We start from the raw sequence: 16,648 nt of genomic DNA on the forward strand, positions 1-16,648 counted from the left end.
CCTGGCTTCCCTGACTCTCGACCAAAGCGCTCCCCACTAGCTCGCAAGGTCAATGATGGACATCCTGGTGGAGGGGCACAGGACAAGCTGCCTGTTTGACACAGGCAGCACGGAGAGCTTTATCCACCCGGACACGGTGCAGCATTGTGGACTCATGATAGGGCCGGTAAGTCAGAGGGTCACCATGGCTTCCGGGTCGCATACAACAGACATTCGGTGGGGTTGTGTAGTGACGCTAGTGGTGCAGGGCACAGAATATCGGGACTTTACGTTACTGGTTATGCCTCAACTGTGTGCCCCTGTGCTATTGGGGGTCGACTTCCAGAGCCACCTGAAGAGAGTGACAATGAAGTATGATGGGTCCCTCCCGCCAATTACTGTCATAAATCCCCTGTTTTGTAGAGATATGTCACGTATCCCGCTACTGACCACACACACACACACCGACCCGCACATCCCACCCAACATCATGCCACTTGCGGCCTCTCCACCCTCAGGATCCCTCCCCCACCGCTGTTCGCCAACCTGACCCCCGACTGTAAACCTGTGGCAACTAAAAGCAGGAGGTACAGTGCGGGGGACAGAGCTTTCATTAAGTCGGAGGTGCAGCGGCTGCTCAGGGAGGGGGTCATTGTGGAAAACACACGTCCTTGGAGGGCGCAGGTGGTGGTTGTTCGGAACGGGGAGAAGAATAGGATGGTCGTGGACTATAGCCAGACCATCAATAGGTTCACGCAGCTCCACGCGTACCCTCTACCCCGCATCGCAGATATGGTCAATCAGGTAGCACAGTACAAGGTGTATTTGACCATAGACCTAAAATCCGCTTACCATCAGTTCCCCATCTGCCGGGAGGACCACCCTTACACCGCCTTCAAGGCAGACAGCAGGCTTTATCAATTCCTGCGCGTCCCCTTTGGTGTCACGAATGGTGTATCTGTCTTCCAGAGGGCAATGGACCAGATGGTGGACCAGTATCAACTGAAGGCCACGTTCCCATATCTGGATAACATCACCATCTGCGGTCACGACCGGCAGGATCACGACAACAACCTCCAAAAATTTCTCCAAGCGGCCAAAGCTTTCAACCTCACCTATAACAAGGACCAGTGTGTGTTCGGACCACCTGACTTGCTGTTCTTGGGTGTGTCGTGGAGGATGGAGTCATTGGCCCTGACCCTGACCGTATGCACCCGCTGTTTGAACTCCCTCTTCCCAACACCCTCAGAGCCCTCAAAAGGTGCCTGGGCTTCTGTTCATATTACGCCCAATGGGTCTCTAACTATGCAGACAAGGCCCGCCCCCTGGTCAAGTCCACCACATTCCCCCTCTCTGCCGAGGCCCGCGCGGCTGTCAACCGCATAAAAGGGGACATTGCCAAAGCAGCAATGCATGCGGTGGACGAGGCCATTCCCTTCCAAGTAGAGAGTGACGCCTCTGACTTCGCGCTGGCTGCTACCCTCAACCAGGCTGGAAGACCAGTGGCTTTCTTCTCCCGTACCCTTCAAGGCCTGGAAATTCGGCACTCTGCGGTAGAGAAAGAGGCCCAGGCCATAGTGGAAACTATAAGGCACTGGAGGCACTATCTCGCTGGCAAAAGGTTCACCCTGCTAACTGACCAGCGCTCAGTCGCATTCATGTTTAGTAACCAACAGCAGGGCAAAATCAAAAACGATAAAATTCTGAGGTGGAGAATCGAACTCTCCACCTACAACTATGACATCATGTACAGGCCTGGGAAGCTCAACGAGCCCTCCGATGCCCTATTCGGGGGAACGTGCGCCAGCGCGCAGATCGACTGGCTATACGCCCTACATGTAGAACTTTGCCACCCGGAAGTCACCTGGCTTTTCCACTTCGTGAAAGCCCGGAACCTGCCCTACTCCCTTGAGGAGATCAGGACGATGACCAGGGAATGCCAAATCTGCGCAGAGTGCAAACCGCACTTCTACTGACCCGAAAAGGCACAACTCATCAAGGCCATCCGCCCCTTTGAACGACTGAGTGTTGACTTTAAGGGCCCCCTTCCCTCCACCGACCGCAATGTGTACTTTCTTAACGTAATTGACGAGTACTCGTGGTTCCCCTTTGCCATCCCCTGCCCCGACACCACTACCACGTCAGTTATAAAAGCCCTGCGCAAGCTCTTCACTCTGTTCAGATACCCATGCTATATCCACAGTGACAGAGGGTCCTCGTTTATGAGTGACGAGCTGCGCCAATATCTACTGGCTAGGGGAATTGCAACTAGTAGGACCATGAGCTATAATCCCCAGGGGAATGGACAGGTAGAGAAGGAGAATGGCACAGTGTGGAAAGCCACACTCTTAGCCCTCAGGTCAAAGGGACTGCCGGTCTCCCGCTGGCAGGAGGTCCTTCCCGAGGCACTCCACTCCATCCGCTCCCTGTTATGCACAGCCACCAATGCCACCCCTCATGAGCGGCTCTTTTCTTTTCCCAGAAAATCGACCACTGGAACCACCCTACCATCTTGGCTGACATCCCCGGGGCCAGTGCTGCTCCGGAAACATGCGAGGAGCAATAAATACTCCCCAATGGTCGAGAGGGTTCACTTACTTCATGCGGACCCCCCGTATGTCCATGTGGTTTTACCTAATGGGCGGGAGAACACGATCTCCATCCGCAACCTGGCGCCCGCAGGAGCTCCGGGCCCCTACCCTGAACACTCCGTGGTGACTATTGACCCCTTACCCACCGATGTATGTACCCACGAGACACCGTGCACCCCAAACCCTATACAGACACCACACGACACTTCCATACCGGGCGCGACGCACACGCACGAGGGATTAACAACACCTAACGTGCTGACACCTCAAGTCAGGCCGGAGCCAGCACAACCGCCATCGCTGGTGCAATCATCGCCGGTGCTACGTAGGTCACAGCGACGGACTCCACCGCCTGATAGACTTAACCTGTAAATATACTTGTTTTAAATATTGTCAGTTACTTCACCCCGCGGGACTCTTTTTAAAATAAAATGGAGGGGTGAATGTGGTAAACCATGTATATATGTTGTAACTCGGTTACCTGTCTGGACACACCCCTCTGCTGACTGCCCCTGTGGCTCCTCCCACAGAGTCCTGTATAAAGGTGTTCGCCTTGCCCCTCCCCCTCAGTCCGGGGGCAGACACTCACTGTGGAGGTCGTATTGTACAGCGAATAAAAGCCTTTCAGTATTTTACCAAACCTCAGTCTTTTGGAGTTATTGAAGGTGCTTCAATGCTAGAAGAAGCTCTCAGTCAAGTTACATGTAGACTTCCATCGGCGAGAGATACATTTGAAAGTTATCAAAATTGAGCCCTGTGATAATTTTAAATCAAGCTTCAAGGCCCATGTTTTCTGAGGTACCCTTTATACACCTTGCAGGAAACAACATCAGCACTATTAAAGAACAATACAGAAAAATGCCTTTTGTGGATTGGAAAGAAGGTGCATTTAAGAAAGATGGACTCCCTACAGACACTGAAGAGTTTTGACTTGGTGTACTTCAGCATCAGGCATTTAAAGAGGTCGTCACCTTTGCCCTTACTTGCCTAATAACCCCTGTCAGCAATGCTGTAGTTGGGAGGATATTTTCTCTTGTATCCTGCGTTAAAAGGAAGGCAAGAAACAGAATGCAGCTGAATCTTCTTGAATCAGGACAGAACAATTGCTTCCAAGCAACTGTTGCAAAGACTTCACTGCATCTCCAGAAATGCTAAAAGACTTCACATGGGACAAGGTTTATGCCGTACGTTCCACTCATTCCAGTGAAGAGGATAGTAATGACCTGGATCTGGAGCTTTCTTTATGATGTGAGTATGAGAAAAATATTGAAATCTGTTTGGCTTTTTTCTGGTTTTTTTCTAGTATTGTTTGGCTTTAGATTAAAATTTCTGTCTGGCAATCCTGCAACATAGTATTCACACAACTCACTAATCCTAACTCGTGCGTCTTTTGGAATGAAGAAGAAACCGGGGTTGGAGAGGGTCAGTCACTTTAAATTCCTTGGTGTTATCATTTCAGAGGATATGCCCTGGGACCAGGGCCGGACTTCAGGCAGGGCTAGGCTGGGCTGCAGCCCAGGGGCCCGAGCTGCAGAGGGGCCCAAAGTAGGTAGCTTTCATCATGGCGGACAAAAAAAATACGAGAGTGAAGTACAGAAAAGAAAAAAGAAACAAGAAAAAGAGGACCGTGAGAAAGAAGCATTGAAAAAGACATTGAAATTGACAGAATTGTTTAAACCTGTTCTCGATGATGGAGCAGTACATGGCTCTTGTCACAGTCTGAGACCGGTGGACAAAGGGAGACTTGTTCAACATCTAGTGCTAGCACCAGCGTTAGCGCAGGACCACCGTCCTTGCCACAGTCAGCAGCTAACGTTGAAGAGGCAGCGAGCAGGACTTTGGGATTCCCAACCACAGGGGCCTCCGAACAACCAAGTCGGGCCGCCATTAATGTTAACGTTACCGCTACTGAGGATCCTCACAGCACTGATCCTGCTCGCTGGGGAAAGGAAACGTTAGATGATTCAGTCCGAGCATACTGGGCTAAGAAAGGGCCAGAGTCCTGCCAGAATAAGGATGTATATATCAAAGCTTTGGAATGAGTATACAAACAGCAGAGACATTTTTTCTCCAAATTTCACTTCAAATGCAAGCTCATAAATGGTGAGTACATATCAAGGCAATGGCTCCTTATTCCCCTTCCACCGGCTGTGTGTTTTGTTGCTGCATCTTCAGTGATGGTAACTGTCAGTCCATCTTCGAAACTGGCTTTAGCGACTGGAAACATGCCGCTGAGCACATAGGAGAGCATGAAAATAGCAAACACCGCAGGAAAATGAAACTGACCTACGTTACACTAGCGTCTGACAGCAGAAGAATAGATACAGAACTGCAAAAACAGTTCGAGTCAGAGTGTGTCTACTGGACCAGCGTATTGAGAAGAGTGGTGGTGGTTGTGAAGTTTTTGGTTGAGAGGGGACTGACTATCCGAGGCTCCAGTGACATATTTGGCAGACCTGATAACAGCAACTACACAGGCTCAGATCCACAATGGGACAGGACAGGCTGAATCATCTCACTCTGATGTCACCTGAAAGTGATCTTGTTTGGAAATTGGATTTTAGTGATCTAATCAGGGACCTTGCTGCAAAGAAATCCAGAAGAACTAGGCTTTAATTTTGAAAAACAAGCACCTGACTTTGTAAATATCTGGGCTTGTGTGTCAGTGCTGTTCCTGTTTTAGTGGCAATAGGCTAATAGTTGACTGTTTACAAACCTAGTAAGTAATAAGTGGTCTTTACTCTGCAAGCCATGCAGTACAGCAATAGGTTAGTATGTGCTAGATCTCATTTTTCAAAAGGATTGTTGTCTAGTTTCCTAGTGCCGTCCCTCTTGGCCTTTTTGTCTCTCATTTCCATTTTACTTTCTCAGAACACACGGTGGAGAAAAATACCGAGATAAAAATGCTTTGGCATTGTTTGAGAAATAAGACCTATGGTATGTGCAGCAATAGCTAAATGAAAATTTAAGATTGGGTATATCATACTTCATCTCCCTCATAACTTTAATAAGCCAACTAAGCCTAGGTCAATTTTTGGGCGCTTTAGATGCTGTCCTTCAAACTAAGAATCTGCATTACTTTCTGTCCTCCCTCTTTAGGCCTGTAAGTTTATAGCCTACATATTGTACTAAACCAATGTCTTGGTCCACAGCTTTGATATTTAGACCAGTACGAATTTTACTCTTGTTCTTGCCTTTTTTTGCTTGGCACAGCAGCATTTTATAGTGTCGGCAGGGGCCCATCAGAGCCTCCAGCCCAGGGGCCCCGGCCCTGCCTGGGACCAGTGAGTAAGTGGCATCACTAAGGCACAAACAGCACCTCTATTTTCTTAGAAGTCTGCGCTCATTCGGCATGGCATCTAAAACTTTGATAAACTTCTACAAATGCACATTTGAGAATATCCTGTTTGCACCACAGGCTGCTATGGAAACACCCCAAGAATGGAAAACCCTGCAAACTGTAGAGCATACAGCCCAGTCCATCACAGGCAAAGACACCCCATCCAACCATCACCTCTTTAACGAGCGCTGCCACAAGAACCACCACCAGATTCAGGAGCTGTTCTGACCCTACAACTATCACAGACATCCCACCTCTCCCAGAAGTTCCGGGAGTCTCCCGCATATTAATAGTGGCTCCCTGATGCCCGCAAATTATATACAATGTCACGGAAATCAATTTTTTTGAGAGCGAGCGTGTCATGGTCCGGTCCGTGAAGTCTGTATTCCAGTTCACAGTCCAGTCCATCGACCCTTGCTCCAAGTTTACCTGCCTACCCTGTTTCTGTTTTGTTGAGCTCTAATTGAGGCAGCTGATGCTAGTTGGGGTCTGGCTGCATAAATACCTCCAGAGAGCAGGACCCCCACCACCCTCTGCTTCAGAATGTGAGTGTATGTCTAGTGCATTACCACCACCACCCTTTGCTCCAGAATGTGAATGTATGTCTAGTGCACATTCTGGAGCAGAGGGTGGTGGTGGTAATGCACCATTAAACTGGATGCCAACCACTGTAAAACAAGATACAGACAGACAGGGTGTGGCTGCTGGATTGTTCTTGTCCTTACTCCTTGTATCCCTTGCTCTGCCTTCTGTTTCCTCGCCTGAAGCCCTGCCTTGTTTTGCCGGTAACTCTCGCCTGGCCTGAAGTTCTTGTCTCGCCTTGCTTTGCCAGAAGCCTTGCCTTGTCTTGCCGGCAACTCTCGCCTCGTCTCTCCTGCAGTCTTGTCCTGGAGCCACCCTGTACCCAGCTCCCTTCCTGTCCCTTGCCTCCGCCCAGGTAAGCCAGGCCGTCTTGCTGTTACCTGGGGTTGGTTCTGTCCCTTGCCTCTGTCGGGTGGTGATCTGCGCCCTGGCCAGGAGGAGCCTGCCAAGCCTTGCCTCAAGTCTCCTGCCTCCTGCCAAGCCAAGTCTCTAGTCTCTAGCCTGAAGACTCCAGCCTCATCCAACCTGCCTGCCAAGCCTCGTCCTTGCCTAGTTCTGGGGTCCGAGCCAGAGGCAAGTCGCAGGTACTAGGTCTTTGTCCAGTCTCTGGCTCGGAGTCCATCCTGCCTCCTGCCTAGCCTCGCCTCAAGCCCCAGGCCTGAAGACTCCGACCCCCTGCCCCGCCCCAGGCCTGAAGACTCCGGCCCCCTGCCCAGCCCCTTGCCAAGCCAAGTCTCTAGTCTCGAGCCTCCTGCCAAGCCAAGTCCCTAGTCTCTAGCCTCAAGCCTGAAGATTCCAGCCTCGTCCTTGCCTAGTTCTGGGGTCCGAGCCAGAGGCAAGACCCAGGTACTGGGTCCTTGTCCAGTCTCTGGCTTGGAGTCCAAGCCTGGGCTCCTAGCTCTTTTGTCCAGTCCTGTTCCAGGTTCCTGGTTTTCCTATCCATGTCCTTGCCATCGCCCTGTATCCTAGTCCTGTCCCTAGTACTTCAGTGTCCGTGTCTTACACTTGGGCCCGTTCCCAGCCGTCACCTTATGACAGAGCGAGCGAGAGCGACGAGAGATGGCAAGAGCGAGGGCGAGAAAGTGCGAAAGAGCGAGAAAGCGAGAGTGCGCCATGGGAGAGTGTTCCAAAAAATAATATAAATCATACGTCACCCCATACTATGCTAAAGTGTACCCCTGCCTAATAGGGGTCAAAAATAATGACAGTGTTGCTCGCTGCACTGTTTGCAAGTGACTTTTCTATTGCCCATGGTGGGTTAAAATGTAAAAGACATGGTGAGGTGAGTTTAACAGGTGTCATTCGTTCATCAGCATAGCTAATATTATTTAAACTAGCTGGTTGGCTGCTAAGGAGCTACTCTATTGCAGACGTTCCACCTCTCCGGGAAGTTCTGGGAGTCTCCCACAAATTGATGGTGATACCTCCCTGAAATGAGTTTTTGCAGGGTGGTTCGTCTGCTATCAGGTTCCTGAAGTAATGTGGTTAATTTCACTCACCTCAACTCTAAACTGTTTTCACAACCTATGGACTCACTTTCTGGGACTCAAGTTCTCTGCATTATTTATTTACTTACCATTTGCATATACGTACTTGAACATCAAATATACTTCGAACTCTGAAGTTTGGCGCTTCTGTTAAGTTTTTTATTGTACCCGTGCATACATGTAATTTTGCATATGACAATAAACCTGACCTTGGCTCTCCTGGAATTCAGAACCATTCAACTTAACGCAATGCCCCTGCAAAGCTGCGAGTTTCCGGTAAGGTCCCGGAGCATGTGCAGGACAGCCCACTGGCACGTGTTCCAAGCTAGTGTTCAGGAGACCCAGCTCTCGCGAGATCTCACCCGGAAGTGTGGGGAGAGGAGGAACAATCCATCACTCATTCTCGCGAGATCTGATGGTGGGACGGCGGACGGTAATATCACCGGCGATGATGGGCTGGTATCAGTGGATCCTTCAGGTACCCGTACTTATTGTCTTATTGTCGAACGGAATTTTTTCAGGGGAAGAGGTAATGATTGCTGGAAGGCGGATAATAACTGGGAGAAAGTTTCATTACAGAAATACTTAACAAGCTTGTGTTGCTAAGGGGCCCGTAAATACACCGTCTCCGCATAAGGAACGGTATTAGTACTACAACTCCCAGCAGGCAGTGGGGGCGGAATGAGGCTAACGCATGCGCAGAATGTGTCAGGTTGAGCTTAGTGTCGTCAATTTATTATCACTGACATATGTTGGGAAGTTTGTTGTTTTTCCATAGCAGTGTAGGGCCATACATAAAAAAATATGTTACAATAAAATATAAATAGTACGAAAAGCAAAATACGGAAGTGGTGTACATGGTTGATTGTCTATTCAGAAATTTGATGGCGGAGGGAAAGAAGCTGTTCTTAAACATTGAATACGTGTGTTTTCAGGCTCCTGTAACTCCACGCTAATTATGGTAACGTGAAGAGGGCTTGTGCTGGATAGGGAAGAGCGTCATTGATGATGGTTGCCGTCATCTTGAGGCACTGTATTTTGAAGATGTCTTTGATGGTGGGAAGTAGGGTTAGGGTTAGGGTTAGGGTACAACCCTCTGCGGTCTCTTACAATCATGCGCATTGGGGCCGCCATACCAGGCGGCGATGAACGAGCCAGAATACCATGGTACGTCTGTAGAAATCTGTTGGAGTCTTTGGTGACATACCAAATCTCCTCAAACTCGTAATCAAGAGACTCTTAGCTAGTTACATGGAGCTTAGAAAAATAGAGGGCTATGCGTTAGGGAAATTCTAGGCAGCTTCTAGAGTAGGTTACATTGTGGGCTAAAGGGCCAGTAATGTGCTGTAGATTTTCTGTCCTCTATGTATAGTCATTGGTGTGTGTTCTTCATGACTGCATCAATGTTTTGAGCCCAGGATAGATCCCCTGAGATGTTGGCGCCCAGAAACTTGAAGCTGCTCACCCTTTCCATTGCTGATCCCCTCAATGAGAACTGCTGTGCATCCCCTTCCCGAAGGCCACAACGAATTCCTTGCCTTATTGACGTTGAGTTGTTGTGACACCGTGCAAGCAGCTGATGAGATACACACTTAACCTCTCTCTCTCCTGTATGCCTCCTTGTCACCATCTGAGGTTCTGCCAACTGTAGTTGTGTCATCAGCAAATTTATAAATGGTATTTGTGCCGTGCCTAGCCACGTATATTAACTTTATTTGTCACGTGTCCATACCGATTTATTATTCAGTCGGAGAAAACACTCAGAGGCCACGTTTTCGCTCGATCAATTCTTTATTTGATCCGAGGAGAGGTAACCACCATACCCATTTGCAGCGTCTGGCAATCAACTCTGCCTAGCACGAGTACAAGGGTACATTTATATCCAGAGAAAAAGGTTTCAGTTAGCACCTGTTTCCCCTGTCCATGCTTATGACGGTTTTGTGGTTAGCAATTTCATCATGGTCACAACAGCTTCACGTGCAGAGGTACAGGTCAGTAAGCGCTTTTGTTCTAAGAGATGAGCATGCAGTTGCAAGATCCTAACCGTGCCCAGTTCTGTTGTCTAGTTCCCGCCCCTGCTATATTTTCCAGGTCACATACACCATTTAACCCTTCCTATCCCGTACTCTAACCCCCTTTTCACTTACACATTCCCTCCTTTTATCATCTCAATGATAACCACCAATATCATGGAAATCCTCAAGTATCGGTTCAATCAGCTCACCGGCTTCTACAGGGTTCTTCACTACCATCATTGGTTTTGCCGGCATTAAGTTCCCTAGGGAGGCCATCATTCGGTTCAGAACACACTTTACTCCGGCAATACAGACAAAGATTCCTATGATAACCGTTAGTGCATAGATGGCACCATTAATCAACCAGTCCTTCCATGCTCCTAATCCCCAGTTTCCCCATCCTCCCCAGTCTGTTCCTTCCTTAATTGATCCTAATTGTTCATCTATTTGGTTCACATAGCATGCTATGTTTGCAGTGGCATCGTCCAGGCCCATTATGCATTGGTCTTTTACAATAACACATTCCTCGCCTTCCCTCGCAAGGAAATAATCAAGGGCATAACGGTTCTGCATGGAGAAGAGGCGTAGTTGGCTAAGGTTATCCGTTATGAGCTTTAATGCCCCCCGGGTAGCGTTCCCAAGACTTGTGAGGCTGTAAGCTAAGTAGCTCCTATTGTGGGCTGCCATGACTGCTCCGGAAGCCCCTAGGGAGAAAAGGCCGACTGCCCCATACCCAGCCACTTGTCCCGGGTGAGGGTAGTCAGTTTCCGGTAGCCCACGCAGAACTCTTGGGAAACCTCTCTCTTAAGTCTTGCAGGTGGCGGTGCCAGGGGAGGCCCTGGGCAGGGAACCGCAGTGGGGAAGAAGGTGCCATAGGCCACTGAGGAAAGATCAGGGTATTCCAGGAAATTGGTGGCCGTGCCATTGTGGAAGGAGAAATACCCCTGAGAAGTGTACAGGGTTTCAGTACATCCCTCGGCTGTCATCAGATACCCATGGTCCTTCCAGGCACTTGGGCTTTTACCGGGAGGACAAGAGGCCCATTTGATCCCCTGGATGTAGTCTGGGTGGGGGAACAGGTGGTTGTAGACTCGGAGGTGTGTGCGGTTTCCTTCTCTGCATAGAAGGTGTCCTCCCCGGGACAAGGGCACACAATTCGACTTACTACAGGTACAGATGACGCTCTGTCCTTTGTTTGAGGAGTGACATTGCCTTCTTTGCAGATGCCATATAGGCAGGCAAAAATGTCGGAGCATCCTCATCCTGTCCCGGTGTAACAGTTGTCAAAGCCTGGGCCTCCCCGCGGGGGTTTGGGGTTGCCCTCCCACCAGAGGTCTCCCTTAAACCATTCCATACTGTAACGGTGGTCGCTACTTGTCCATGTAATGTTAGCCGGAGGAAATGTAGACAGTCCACCACAGGGGCCTTGGTGGGGTCACAGGTAAGTTTCACCCTCCTTTCCTTAGGCAGGGTACTGTCACGGGGGGCGCACCAGAAAGGTTGGTAAGTGCGGTCCCAGTGCGGGAAGATAGTGAATAGGGAGGAGACACTCGTGGGGGGTGGGGGGGGGGGGGAGGATAACAGACGATAGTGGTTCCAGATAATCGTCTTATGTACCTTTTGAAAATAATTTTCACTGATATACCCTGGGGGGGGGGGGGGCTTCCAAGCGTGGAGCTTTCGGTGAAACCCCAATTCCTTTTTTTTTTCTCAAGGTGCCCCTCCTTGAGCCCACTATGGATGTTGAGGTCCCTTTTAGGGCTCCCCGGGAACACCTTCCTTTATAGGACTTGTTTGCCAGTTGGTTCTCCATTCGGTTCCTTCTGCATTCAAAATCAAACCTGCAGTTTTGGTACCGACAGGGGAGGACCCAAGAGTTCCTTCCATCCAGGACTAGTCCAGCGGTCCGGTTGCTCGAGCTTTCCGGTACAGTAGTTGATCTTGGTAATGTTCCATTCCCTGAATTCATCATCCCCGTCACCCTCACACATCAAAACATCCTGACTGCAGAGATGATATACCCTATTTTCCCGCTCTGTATCGCAGGTATGTACTCGTCCCCTGATCCTACCCATAGTTCCTACTATCCCTAAAAGGATACAAACAATCAAAGTTATCCTACCTTCCATCCCCCCGGGCATGGTTTTAGGGCTGTGGCACTCCAAAAAGACAAAGTTTAATCATACACAGGGGGCAATCTTAGTACAATTATCAGTACTCTTTTAGTCCTTCATAGTTCCTGGTAATTCTTGGTCCCAGCATTTGCAGTCGCTCAGATGGATCCAGCGCTCTCGTCCTTCCACCCTGACCGCTGAAGGGGTCTGCAGGAGGACCTGGTGCGGTCCCTTCCACCGAGGTCCCAACTTTGTTCTTTCCCTGTCTGGGATCAGCACCTAGTCGCCAGGTTCGGGGTTAGGCCAGTCGCTGTGCTTGCTCCCTCCTTATAGGCTTCCACAACCTGAGTATGGAGGAACTTCAAAGAGAGAGTTAATCGCCCACAATAATCCTGTAATTCTTGTCCCATTACTTGTAAGTCCACTATGGGAAAGGGAGGTCTGGCACTGTCCCAGGGAGTCCTGCCAGATCGTCCATAAACTATCTCTGCTGCGGTTAGTCCTGTCCCAATCTGGGGAGTGATCCGCATATGATATAATGCCAGCAGAAGCACTTTCAACCAATTCTGTCTGGTCTCTAGGGTTAGTTTAGTCAATTTGTCCTTTAGTATCCCATTAGCCCTTTCCTCCAGTCCTGCCGCTACAGGGTGGTGGGAGCAATGGAACTGCTGGTCTATCTTCAGTAATTCACAGAGTTCCTTATTGATCTTTCCTCTGAAGACAAGCGACAGAGGATTCCGAATCGTGGTATGATGTCCTTTACTAGTATCTTAACCTCCGTACTTGCTTTGTTATTGGTGGTCGGAAAAGCCTCTATCCACCTGCTAAACACATCTACTATCACCAAGCAATATTTGTAACAGTGTACTCGAGGCAGCTCAATAAAGTCCATTTGTAACACTTCAAAAGGCCCTCCTGGAAGTGGAGTCCGGCCTCTTTCGCATCTGATAGATTTTCCAGGGTTTACCTTCTGGCAGGTTAGGCATGGCCTGGCTCTATCCTCTGCTGCCTCCTGCATGTTAGGGCTCCACCAGGTTCTGAGCAATATTGCACACATTCCCTCCTTGCCCAGATGTGTATCAGTGTGTAGTTTATCGACAAGAAGGGGTAACCATGCATCTGGGGCACATATTTGTCCCGCTGGTGTCTGCCAGAGACGCGTTACAGAGTCTTGAACGCAATTGTGGTCGCGCCTCAGGTCAGTCTCAGCCTCAGGGGCATCCCTCTGGGACTGCAAAATGGTGGATATGTCAGGACTATTAGGGGGCCTGCGTGATAGCAATGCACGCTGTTCTGTGCTCACTTCCCAGGGGCCAAGTAGGGACACTTCTTTCGCTGCCGCGTCGGCGCGGAGTTACCCTGGGTCACCGAGGAGGCGTCTGTTAAATGGGCAGCGCATTTAATAATTGCCAATTTGGAGGGCAAGAGTATGGCTTTAAGTAAGTTGGAGATATAATCAGAATTGGCAATAGGTTTGCCCGTCGAGGTCTGGAATCCGCGCTTCGCCCAGAGGGACCTGAAGTCATGGGCAACGCCAAAGGCATAGCGGGAGTCCGTATATATATTTGCGCTGACTCCCAGGCTAAAATGCAAGCCCTAGTAAGGGCGAACAATTCTGCCTTCTGGGCCAAAACGGGAGGTTTAAGGGCTGCTGCTTCTAAGGTCTGGGAGGGGGATGTCACAGCGTAGTCAGCCACCCGGTCGCCTGCAGGGGAGATCGAAGAGGATCCGTCCACGAAAAGAGTAAGGTCAGGGTTGGGTAGTGCATGGTCAGAAAGGTCAGGTCGGGGGGAGGTAGGAAAGTAGTTAAGTTCTATGCAAGAGTGAGGGGGGTTGGTTAGGAGTGTCGGTGGCTCCTGTAAAAAGGACACTGGATTGATAGCAGAGCAATATTCAAAAGTAAGGAGAGGGTTCTGAAGGAGGGCAATCTCGTATCGATTAAGGCAGGCCTGGGTAAGATGTTGGGTACTGTGTGTAGTGAGCAGCGCCGTAATCATGTGGGAGGTATAAACTGCTACTGGCTGGCTGGTGATATTAGCAGCTGCCGTGACCATGCTGTAGACGGCGGGTAATGCTTTAGTACACGGGGGAAAGCCCTGGGCCACTGGGTCCAAGGCTACGGAATAGTAGGCAACCGGACGGCGTTGGTCTCCGTGAGTTTGTGCCAAAACCGCTGTTGCACAGTCCTAAGTGGGAATTGTCGAGTCAATGGAGGCCAGTCATTCCGGGAATCATGATCAAAATTAGAGTTAGGGTCTGGATCATCAGGGTCCTGGGGGTCTAGGGTGGGACCATCGCCCAACAGCCCGTCAGTTGGCGAGCCACCGCGTTGCGCTTCGGCTGGGGCTTTGGGACTGGAATCTGGGAGTGCTGTGTGTTCCGCCAGCGAGTTCGGCTAGCAACATAGTCCAAAAATTGTGGGGTACCTGATCCACCATTAGTAATAGTCCCGGGAAGTATGGAGGATGCCGGGACGGGGGCCGTCACAGGGGTTGATGTGGGGGTAGGAGAATAGAAGGGTGGTTTCGAGACCTGACCTGAAGGATCTGGTAAACCGGGTGGGGGAGGAAGTGGGACTTCTGCAGGGGCTGAAGGAACTATTACACCCTCATTGTCGGTTTCTTCGCCGGTGTTAAATAAAATCTGCAGTCCTGACATATCCAAAGGTGCACCTTTCCCAGTTGATTTAATTTGTTGTTTATCAAATAATTCACATAAGGCCTTAAAACTACATATGGTCAGACCTGGCCCTGATCTTCGGTAATAGGGATGTTTCGTTTTTTGGTATTTTCTTCCCAGGATGTCTGTCTGGAACGCTCATTTAATCTGTCCGCTATTTTTACCCACTTCGTAATCGAATCTTTCCATTATTGAGAGCAATTTTGTTTCCAGACTTCAGTCACTGCTGTTTTGCATTTGGCCAGGTCCCAAGTTCCCCCCAACGGCCAATTCCCCCCCTCCCCAATCTTTTATTTAAGCGCGCACTAAGATGTCTTAGGTTCTTTTCTAGCTCCGGTTTCTCCTTACACATCTTTCCAAGTGGGGTGGTAATGTCCCCCTTATCCAAAGTCTGACCCATGTTTATCACTTTACTCCCGCATCCACTTCAAGGTCCTGACCTTCGCGTGGGGGATTTCCCCTCTTGACAACCGGTCTAAGGCTGGATGCGGTTTCAGTGAAATATCACCCGCCCCTTCCTGATTCTCTTTACTGCAGTACTCACGTGTGAGGCGACCTCAACTCAGTCACTCGTAGAAAAGCGAGATTTCCACTAGTTCACAAGTGTACCTAAAACGTTTTTACAGCATCCGGATGGACTGCAGGGGAGAGCCACTTCCCCTGTGTTTGGCCAAACGTCTGCTCTGCCCTGTGCTGATCAATTTAATCTACATTCCCCGTCCCCTCCTACGCCAATTAGAATGGTTACCAGCTTCAAAATGTAATAGGTTACCGACACTAACCGGCTGACCAATTTGCTGTAACACACTCAAAGAAAAATATGATAGATCACTACCAATGATCCGCCTCCCGATTTATTAGCACCAGCAGGCTTTAATACTCACAATACTTCGTTGGGGATTCTAACCCCTCATTGAGGTCTCGGACCTCCAAAGCAAATCCTGCGCGTCAGTCCCTGGCCCCGGGGTCCCCGACTCCCCGTTTCTCAGACACTGTTTCACTGCGTGTCAGCCCCTGGCCCCGGGGTCCCCGACTCCCCGTCTCTCAGACACTGTTTCTCTGCGCGTCGGTCCCTGGCCCCGGGGTCCCTGACTCCCCGTCTCTCAGACACTGTTTCTCTGCGCGTCGGCCCCTGGCCCCGGGGTCCCCGACTCCCCGTCTCTCAGACACTGTTTCACTGCGCGTCGGCCCCTGGCCCCGGAGTCCCCGACTCCCCGTTTTTCAGACACTATTTCACTGCGCGTCGGCCCCTGGCCTCGGAGTCCCCGACTCCCCGTTTTTCAGACACTATTTCTCATACAGATTCTCTTATCAGAAATCAATCAACGTTAAAACCACCTACCCTCGTGGACTCTACTGGAATCCGCTGAGCAGCTCAACAGGAACCCTGAGGGGAAAAAGCAATCAACGGAGACCGTGAGAGGACCGGGGGAAAGTCACCCTGTGGGCCCGTCGGTCTCAGCGGCGTGCAGTGGATCGCCAGTTCACTAACACCAGGATCGCTGGAGGCTCCCATTGGGACTCCTGGCTGGCTCGCCAAATTGTCCATACCCATTCGCTATTCAGTCGGAGAAAACACTCAGAGGCCACGTTTTCGCTCGATCAATTCTTTATTTGATCCGAGGAGAGGTAACCACCATACCCATTTGCAGCGTCTGGCAATCAACTCTGCCTAGCACGAGTACAAGGGTACATTTATATCCAGAGAAAAAGGTTTCAGTTAGCACCTGTTTCCCCTGTCCATGCTTATGACGGTTTTGTGGTTAGCAATTTCATCATGGTCACAACAGCTTCACGTGCAGAGGTACAGGTCAGTAAGCGCTTTTGTTCTAAGAGATGAGCATGCAGTTGCAAGATCCTA

The 16,648-nt window shown here is 50.0% G+C and overlaps 1 protein-coding gene across 1 annotated transcript in view; it reads left to right on the forward strand.

Annotated features, from left to right (window-relative positions):
• Nucleotides 1-8,380: 8,380 nt before the first annotated feature.
• stk16 (serine/threonine kinase 16) overlaps nucleotides 8,381-16,648 on the forward strand; it is a 67,092-nt gene continuing 58,824 nt past the window's right edge. The window contains exon 1 of the mRNA XM_072260983.1: nucleotides 8,381-8,457. The gene's annotated coding sequence lies outside the window, so the exon portion shown is untranslated. The remainder of the gene's footprint in view (nucleotides 8,458-16,648) is intronic.

The sequence above is a fragment of the Mobula birostris genome, chromosome 6, assembly GCF_030028105.1.
Source record: "Mobula birostris isolate sMobBir1 chromosome 6, sMobBir1.hap1, whole genome shotgun sequence".
NCBI classification, from domain to species: domain Eukaryota; kingdom Metazoa; phylum Chordata; class Chondrichthyes; order Myliobatiformes; family Myliobatidae; genus Mobula; species Mobula birostris.